This window comes from Oncorhynchus masou, unplaced genomic scaffold (assembly GCF_036934945.1).
Source record: "Oncorhynchus masou masou isolate Uvic2021 unplaced genomic scaffold, UVic_Omas_1.1 unplaced_scaffold_2651, whole genome shotgun sequence".
Lineage (NCBI taxonomy): Eukaryota > Metazoa > Chordata > Actinopteri > Salmoniformes > Salmonidae > Oncorhynchus > Oncorhynchus masou.
The window spans coordinates 10,001-20,000 of NW_027009086.1; the positions used below are offsets into that span (position 1 = coordinate 10,001).

The 10,000-nt window shown below is 47.0% G+C and overlaps 1 pseudogene; it reads left to right on the forward strand.

Moving 5' to 3' along the window:
- LOC135533774 (glutamate receptor 4-like) overlaps positions 1-10,000 on the forward strand; it is a 33,791-nt pseudogene that overhangs the window by 3,117 nt on the left and 20,674 nt on the right.

Here is a 10,000-nt window from a genome sequence, read left to right on the forward strand (position 1 = left end):
AGCAGGGTTAAAAAGAGAATTATCCATAAGTATCCATAAATTATCCATAAGTAGACTAAAATCAAGATGAGCCCATGTTCTTTCTACACCATCTGTTCTCTAGATCCTCATACACAGTACAGTTCACCCTCTGTTCTCTAGATCCTCATTCACAGTACAGTACACAATCTGTTCTCTAGATCCTCATACACAGTACAGTTCACCATATGTTATCTAGATCCTAATACACAGTACAGTACACCATCTGTTCTCTAGATCCTCATTCACAGTACAGTACACCATCTGTTCTCTAGATCCTCATACACAGTACAGTACACCATATGTTCTCTAGATCCTAATACACAGTACAGTACACCATCTGTTCTCTAGATCCTCATTCACAGTACAGTTCACCATCTGTTCTCTAGATCCTAATACACAGTACAGTACACCATCTGTTCTCTAGATCCTCATTCACAGTACAGTACACAATCTGTTCTCTAGATCCTCATACACAGTACAGTTCACCATCTGTTCTCTAGATCCTCATACACAGTACAGTTCACCATATGTTATCTAGATCCTAATACACAGTACAGTACACCATCTGTTCTCTAGATCCTAATACACAGTACAGTATACCATCTGTTATCTAGATCCTAATACACAGTACAGTACACCATCTGTTCTCTAGATCCTAATACACAGTACAGTATACCATCTGTTATCTAGATCCTAATACACAGTACAGTTCACCATCTGTTCTCTAGATCCTCATACACAGTACAGTTCACCATCTGTTCTCTAGATCCTCATACACAGTACAGTACACCATCTGTTCTCTAGATCCTAATACACAGTACAGTTCACCATCTGTTCTCTAGATCCTCATACACAGTACAGTATACCATCTGTTATCTAGATCCTAATACACAGTACAGTACACCATCTGTTCTCTAGATCCTAATACACAGTACAGTACACCATCTGTTCTCTAGATCCTAATACACAGTACAGTATACCATCTGTTATCTAGATCCTAATACACAGTACAGTACACCATCTGTTCTCTAGATCCTAATACACAGTACAGTTCACCATCTGTTCTCTAGATCCTAATACACAGTACAGTACACCATCTGTTCTCTAGATCCTAATACACAGTACAGTTCACCATCTGTTCTCTAGATCCTCATACACAGTACAGTATACCATCTGTTATCTAGATCCTAATACACAGTACAGTACACCATCTGTTCTCTAGATCCTAATACACAGTACAGTATACCATCTGTTATCTAGATCCTAATACACAGTACAGTACACCATCTGTTCTCTAGATCCTAATACACAGTACAGTTCACCATCTGTTCTCTAGATCCTCATACACAGTACAGTTCACCATCTGTTCTCTAGATCCTCATTCACAGTACAGTACACAATCTGTTCTCTAGATCCTCATACACAGTACAGTACACCATCTGTTCTCTAGATCCTCATAAACAATACAGTACACCATCTGGTCTCTAGATCACACAGTACAGTACATTCGGATTCATATTTTAAGATGGTCCCTTTTGTACCGTCTAATAAAATGGAATAAGATGCATATTATGTACCTTCACAACAGATGGCATGAAATATGAACTCAGCTCGGGTTTAGACTGTTGATGAGATGATTTTAGTGTGGATTATGCCTTTAAGACCTAACTATGGGTTTGTAGGTTGGAGCAGCACGCTATGTTTGGTAGAATCTTTGTCTGTGTTTGTGACTTCATTAAGAAGAGAGATCTCAGAGGGGCTGCTAATGTGTGTATGATAATGAGGTTTAGAAAAATACATGTGCTTTGATGCTTGGACAACATGTACAAATGTGACAAGAATCTGCGTTAAAGATAATGTACATTCTAGTAATGTTTAGCCACTTAATAAATGCAAATTTAGGCACATCAGGCTTGATTCTACCTTGAGATCCGTGTGAGTAACTCAGATATTCACACAACTCTCCCATTTACATTGAGTTACAGTGTCGTGTACACGCCTCAAGTTAGGACATAGCCCAGTATGGCTTGAGATGTGTTTCTTTGGTGATATCATTCTAGACTAATGGTATGTAACTGATACAATGTAAACATGTCTCTAAAAATGTTATGCGTTTATATTTCCCCCTTTGATTTGTGTAAAAACAACGTGTTTCATTTCACGTGACCTATTTCCCTGTGTGCTTTATTCTGGCAGGTTCCTTGGTGAGCCAGGAATGAAGTCTCTTGAAATGTATCAATTTCACTTGTAAATTAACATTATAAATGAAAACGTGTACGTGAATTTGATTTTTTTTATTTTATATTTCATGTAATGTTTATACACCTATTTCAATGAATTTGATAGATGTAAAAACCATTTGAAAGCCTATGAGTGTGAATACTATAATAGCTTCCTTTCACGTTTCATACCTTCAATCATTTGAATCTGGGAGTTGAATCTGCTACGTCAGACGATTGTTCTGTAGACTAGAGGAAGAGGCCTCAGGCCTTGTACCACCTGTGTGTCTCTCTGGAACTCCACCCTCCTGATAGATGTGCGTGTCAGTCAGGGTGTGTGTGTGTTTGCCTGCCCGTGTGTGTTCTTACTGCTCATTTCTCCTGTTTGAGGTGTAAAGGTTCTCTCCAGACACAGAATTCAGCTTCTCTGTGTATCTTCCTCCAGACCTGCGACCTCTCCAATCTATAGCTGCTGACCTCTCTCTTCTACCATTCTGCCGTTCACTTGTTCTTTTTAACATACATCATCTGTGTGGAGCTTGTTTCTTCAAAAGGAGGTGCTTAGTCTTAGAGGGAAGACAGAGTACATAAACTTGGCACCAGTCACAGACTATGATGATATACAACAGTGCTCCTCACACAGTGGCCTTTTAAAATGCCCTGTAATATTTTCTTTGGTTGCCATAGAATGTATGTTTTGTCTCAGTCACTGTGATACCGTCATCCAGTGGAGGCTTTGGCGCCGGGTGAATGTCATTCCAAAAAGCTCCTCCTCTCCAAAATAGGCCCCCGGTTTGTTAGTCAGTGGTCAGTGTGAGTTCATTGGTCAGTTTGACCTCCCCGCACCACCCTCTCTGTCTCTGATTGGTGTGTTTGTGGATGTAGGAAGGTCCGTATGTGATGCTGAAGAAGAACTGGGAGATGTTTGAGGGGAATGACCAGTTCGAGGGCTACTGCGTGGACTTGGCCTCAGAGATCGCCAAACACATCGGCATCAAGTACAAGATCGCCATCGTCCCTGACGGCAAGTACGGAGCCAGAGACCCCGAGACCAAGATCTGGAATGGCATGGTGGGAGAACTGGTCTATGGGGTAAGGATGGAGAGAGAACTGGTCTATGGGGTAAGGATGGAGAGAGGAAGGGCATGGTGGGAGAACTGGTCTATGGGGTAAGGATGGTGGGAGAACTGGTCTATGGGGTAAGGATGGAGAGAGGAATGGCATGGTGGGAGAACTGGTCTATGGGGTAAGGATGGAGAGAGGAAGGGGATGGAGGGAGGGAGGAATGGATGGTGGGAGAACTGGTCTATGGGGTAAGGATGGAGAGAGGAAGGGGATGGAGGGAGGGAGGAATGGATGGTGGGAGAACTGGTCTATAGGGGGTAAGGGGATGGAGGGAGGGAGGAATGGCATGGTGGGAGAACTGGTCTATGGGGTAAGGATGGAGGAAGGGGATGGAGGGAGGAGGAATGGATGGAGGGAGAACTGGTCTATGGGGTAAGGATGGAGGGATGGAAGGGGATGGATGGAGGAATGGATGGAGGGACAACTGGTCTATGGGGTAAGGATGGAGAGAGGATGGCATGGTGGGAGAACTGGTCTATGGGGTAAGGATGGAGAGAGGAGGGGATGGGAGGGAGGAATGGATGGAGGGACAACTGGTCTATGGGGTAAGGATGGAGAGAGGAAGGGGATGGAGGGAGGGAGGAATGGATGGAGGGACAACTGGTCTATGGGGTAAGGATGAGAGGAAGGGGATGGAGGGAGGGAGGAATGGATGGGAGAACTGGTCTATGGGGTAAGGATGGAGATAGGAAGGGGATGGAGGGAGGGAGAACTGGTCTATGGGGTAAGGATGGAGAGAGGAAGGGGATGGAGGGAGGGAGGAATGGATGGAGGGAGAACTGGTCTATGGGGTAAGGATTGAGAGGGAGGGGGAGGGATAGGGAGGAATGGATGGAGGGACAACTGGTCTATGGGGTAAGGATTGAGAGAGGAAGGGGATGGAGGGAGGGAGGAATGGATGGAGGGACAACTGGTCTATGGGGTAAGGATGGAGAGAGGAAGGGGATGGAGGGAGGGAGGAATGGATGGAGGGAGAACTGGTCTATGGGGTAAGGATGGAGATAGGAGGGGATGGAGGGAGGGAGGAATGGATGGAGGGAGAACTGGTCTATGGGGTAAGGATGGAGAGAGGAAGGGGATGGAGGGAGGGAGAACTGGTCTATGGGGTAAGGATGGAGAGAGGAAGGGGATGGAGGGAGGGAGGAATGGATGGAGGGAGAACTGGTCTATGGGGTAAGGATGGAGAGAGGAAGGGGATGGAGGGAGGGAGGAATGGATGGTGGGAGAACTGGTCTATGGGGTAAGGATGGAGAGAGGAAGGGGATGGAGGGAGGGAGGAATGGCATGGTGGGAGAACTGGTCTATGGGGTAAGGATGGAGATAGGAAGGGGATGGAGGGAGGGAGGAATGGATGGAGGGAGAACTGGTCTATGGGGTAAGGATGGAGTAGGGGGATGGAGGGAGGGAGGAATGGATGGAGGAGAACTGGTCTATGGGGTAAGGATGGAGAGAGGAAGGGGATGGAGGGAGGGAGGAATGGATGGAGGGACAACTGGTCTATGGGGTAAGGATGGAGAGAGGAATGGCATGGTGGGAGAACTGGTCTATGGGGTAAGGATGGAGAGAGGAAGGGGATGGAGGGAGGGAGGAATGGATGGAGGGACAACTGGTCTATGGGGTAAGGATGGAGAGAGGAAGGGGATGGAGGGAGGGAGGAATGGCATGGTGGGAGAACTGGTCTATGGGGTAAGGATGGAGAGAGGAAGGGGATGGAGGGAGGGAGGAATGGCATGGTGGGAGAACTGGTCTATGGGGTAAGGATGGAGATAGGAAGGGGATGGAGGGAGGGGAACTGGTCTATGGGGTAAGGATGGAGAGAGGAAGGGGATGGAGGGAGGGAGGAATGGATGGAGGGAGAACTGGTCTATGGGGTAAGGATTGAGAGAGGAAGGGGAGGGAGGGAGGGAGGAATGGATGGAGGGACAACTGGTCTATGGGGTAAGGATTGAGAGAGGAAGGGGATGGAGGGAGGGAGGAATGGATGGAGGGACAACTGGTCTATGGGGTAAGGATGGAGAGAGGAAGGGGATGGAGGGAGGGAGGAATGGATGGAGGGACAACTGGTCTATGGGGTAAGGATGGAGATAGGAAGGGGATGGAGGGAGGGAGAACTGGTCTATGGGGTAAGGATGGAGAGAGGAAGGGGATGGAGGGAGGGAGGAATGGATGGAGGGAGAACTGGTCTATGGGGTAAGGATGTAGATAGGAAGGGGATGGAGGGAGGGAGGAATGGATGGAGGGACAACTGGTCTATGGGGTAAGGATTGAGAGAGGAATGGCATGGTGGGAGAACTGGTCTATGGGGTAAGGATGGAGAGAGGAAGGGGATGGAGGGAGGGAGGAATGGATGGTGGGAGAACTGGTCTATGGGGTAAGGATGGAGAGAGGAAGGGGAGGGAGGGAGGGAGGAATGGATGTAGGGAGAACTGGTCTATGGGGTAAGGATGGAGATAGGAAGGGGATGGAGGGAGGGAGGAATGGATGGAGGGACAACTGGTCTATGGGGTAAGGATGGAGATAGGAAGGGGATGGAGGGAGGGAGAACTGGTCTATGGGGTAAGGATGGAGATAGGAAGGGGATGGAGGGAGGGAGAACTGGTCTATGGGGTAAGGATGGAGAGAGGAAGGGGATGGATGGAGAGAGGAATGGATGGATGGATATATTGATGGATTTTGGAAATGTATACTTTTATTTCCTTATCTTTAGAGTTTGATGTAGCTATACTTGGGCTCCCGAGTGGTGCAGAGGTCCAAGGCACTGCATCTCAGTGTTAGAGGCGTCACAACAGACACCCTGGTTCACATCCAGGCTGTATTACAACCGGCCATGATTGGGAGTCCCATTGGGCTGCGCACAATTGGCCCAGTGTCGCCGGTGTAGGCCGTAATTGTAAATAAGAATTTGTTCTTAGCCGACATGTCTAGTTAAATAAAGGTTAAATGTACTTCTCTTTTGATTTAGGAGAGTTAGATCTTACTAAACAACGTACATCTACATGGTTAGAGATACTGTCAAAGTACTTTTTAATTAGACAGACAAGACATTTCAACCCATTGCATAATTTGCAGTTCTCCATCACCAGGAGATGTGCCTAAATCAGTATTTCTTCATCCTGGTCCTGGGGACACAAAGGGATACGTTGTAGTTTTTGATTCCTGATTGTTGTAGTTGTAGTTTTTGATTCCTGATTCCACTAATCAACTCATCATCAAACCTTTGATTAGTGGAATCAGGTGTGTAGTGCTGGGGCAAAAAACCAAATGCATCCTGGGTCCCCAGGAGCAGGATAAGAAAACACTGGCCTAAAGAACCCGAAATGTGATCCTGATCTCTCAGGCTGATGTAGAAGACTAGCTAATCTTTAACATGGTTCTATAACCCAGGGTTGGTAAATCTACTGTACCCTTGCCCTAACCCATTTGTCTTTCACACTTGTAAACGTTTAACCTCTAGCCCCCGTCCCAGTGTACTCTCTGACCCCTATCTAAATAATAGCTGTCATCTGCTGTCTGTCTCCTATATTGTCCCATGCTGTTCTCGCTCCCTCTCATCTTCTATGCGTTGTCTCCAACCCCTATCTAAATAATAGCTGTCATCTGCTGTCTGTCTCCTATATTGTCCCATGCTGTTATCGCTCCCTCTCATCTTCTATGCGTTGTCTCTGACCCCTATCTAAATAATAGCTGTCATCTGCTGTCTGTCTCCTAAATAGTCCCATGCTGTTATCGCTCCCTCTCATCTTCTATGCGTTGTCTCCAACCCCTATCTAAATAATAGCTGTCGTCTGCTGTCTGTCTCCTAAATAGTCCCATGTTTTTATCGCTCCCTCTCATCTTCTATGCGTTGTCTCCAACCCCTATCTAAATAATAGCTGTCATCTGCTGTCTGTCTCCTATATTGTCCCATGCTGTTATCGCTCCCTCTCATCTTCTATGCGTTGTCTCCAACCCCTATCTAAATAATAGCTGTCATCTGCTGTCTGTCTCCTATATTGTCCCATGCTGTTATCGCTCCCTCTCATCTTCTATGCGTTGTCTCCGACCCCTATCTAAATAATAGCTGTCATCTGCTGTCTGTCTCCTATATTGTCCCATGCTGTTATCGCTCCCTCTCATCTTCTATGCGTTGTCTCTGGCCCCTATCTAAATAATAGCTGTCATCTGCTGTCTGTCTCCTAAATTGTCCCATGCTGTTATGTCATCTTCTATGTTGTCTCCAACCCCTATCTAAATAATAGCTGTCGTCTGCTGTCTGTCTCCTAAATAGTCCCATGTTTTTATCGCTCCCTCTCATCTTCTATGCGTTGTCTCTGACCCCTATCTAAATAATAGCTGTCATCTGCTGTCTGTCTCCTATATTGTCCCATGCTGTTATCGCTCCCTCTCATCTTCTATGCGTTCTCTCTGACCCCTATCTAAATAATAGCTGTCGTCTGCTGTCTGTCTCCTAATATTGTCCCATGCTGTTATTGCTCCCTCTCATCTTCTATGCGTTGTCTCTGACCCCTATCTAAATAATAGCTGTCATCTGCTGTCTGTCTCCTATATTGTCCCATGCTGTTATCGCTCCCTCTCATCTTCTATGCTTGTCTCCTGACCCCTATCTAAATAATAGCTGTCATCTGCTGTCTGTCTCCTATATTGTCCCATGCTGTTATCGCTCCCTCTCATCTTCTATGCGTTGTCTCCTGACCCCTATCTAAATAATAGCTGTCATCTGCTGTCTGTCTCCTATATTGTCCCATGCTGTTATTGCTCCCTCTCATCTTCTATGCGTTGTCTCAACCCCTATCTAAATAATAGCTGTCGTCTGCTGTCTGTCTCCTAAATAGTCCCATGTTGTTATCGCTCCTTCTCATCTACTGTGCTTAATTTCTCCCATGATTCAGTCATATTTCCTCCAGCTGCCTGCCGGTACTCACATTGGAGCAGTGGCTGCAATCAGTTGATGGCTAATCTACTTTGTACATTTTCTAAAACCAGGCTGCTCACTGACCATATCGGTGGTGTGTGCTTGTGTCTGTGTGTTCTGATTCCTGCGACTGTGCTGTACATGTGTGTGTGTTCTGATTCCTGCGACTGTGCTGTACATGTGTGTGTTCTCGCTCCGTAAGCACATCTTTACAGAATGAGTCATTACCAATCCCACAGTTCATTCTCTTTGAATAATTCCAAACATTCCCAGTCGTGGCCAATCAGAGATCTGTTCTAGCTGAGGGAGATAATGTATTTATCTGTTCCTCTGTCTCTCCCTCTGTCTCACCTCTCTTTTTCTTTACTCCTTTTTTCTGTCTGGTTTCTCTAATCTTTCTTTCTTTTTCTCTTTCTTTCTTATTTTTCTTTCTCTTATTCTCTCTCTCTCGCACTCTTACTTTTCTTTCTCCCTCTGAATTTAATCTTACTTTAAGGATCTCTCTCTCCCTCCTGCAATCTCACTTTCTCTCTCTCCTCTCTCTCCCTCTCGCACTTTTACTTTCTCTCTCTCGCTCTTCCTCTTCCTCTTTCTCCTCCATCTCTCACATCTCTCTCTCTCTCTCTCACTCTCTCTCTCTTCCCTCTCTCCTCCTCTTCTCTCATCTTCTCTCTCTCTCCCAATCTCTCTCTCTCTCTCTCTCTCTCTCTCCCTCTCTCTCTCTCCCCCATTCCTCCTCTCTCTCACTCTCTCATCCCTCTCTTTTCTCTCCTCACTCCTGTTTTTCTGTCTGGTTTCTCTAATCCTTTCTTCACCTCTTTCTCCCCTCTCTATTGTTCACTTCTCTTATTCTTAGTCTTTCTCTTATTCTCTCATTCCCTATCTTCCCTTGTAGGGAGAATGCATAATTGAACAGACATATAGTAGACAGTGTGTTGTTGATTATATGAATTTAATTGTTACTGTAATAAGGATGTTCTCATCCCTGGTGTATGTGGTGGATTGAAAGAGAGACCTTCATGGTTGATTTGTATTCTAGTTTTCTGTATCTGGCCTTTATTAATTATTTTCTCTCTCCCAAATATTCCTTCCCATCGTCCTTTCCCTCCTCCTCCATTCCTCCCCATCTATCCATCTGTCCCTCTCCCCATCCCTCCCTCCCTCTCTCTCCCTCCCCCTCCATCCCTCTCCCCCATTCCCCCATTCCTCCATCCATCCCTCACTTTCTCCCCCATCCCAATCTCCCTCCCCCTCCTCCCCTCCCTCCATCCTCCCTCCCTCCCCCATCCCTCCCTCCCTCCCCATCCCTCTCCCCATTCCTCCATCCATCCCACTTTCTCCCCCATCCCAATCTCTCCCTACCTCCCTCCCTCCCTCTCCCCCTCCTCCTCCCCCTCCCTCCCCCTCCATCCCTCTCCCCCATTCCTCCATCCATCCATCCATCTCCCCCATCCCAACCCTCTCCCTCCCCCCTCCCTCCCTCCCTCCCTCCCTCCCCCTCCCATCCTCTCCCCCATTCCTCCATCCATCCCTCCATCTCCCCCATCCCAATCTCCCTCCCCCTCCCCCTCCCCTCCCCCCTCCCCCTCCTCCCTCTCCCCCATTCCTCCATCCATCCCTCAATCTCCCCCATCCCAATCTCCCTCCCCTCCCCTCCCTCCCCTCCCCTCCCTCCCTCCCCTCCATCCCTCTCCCCCATTCCTCCATCCATCCCACTTTCTCC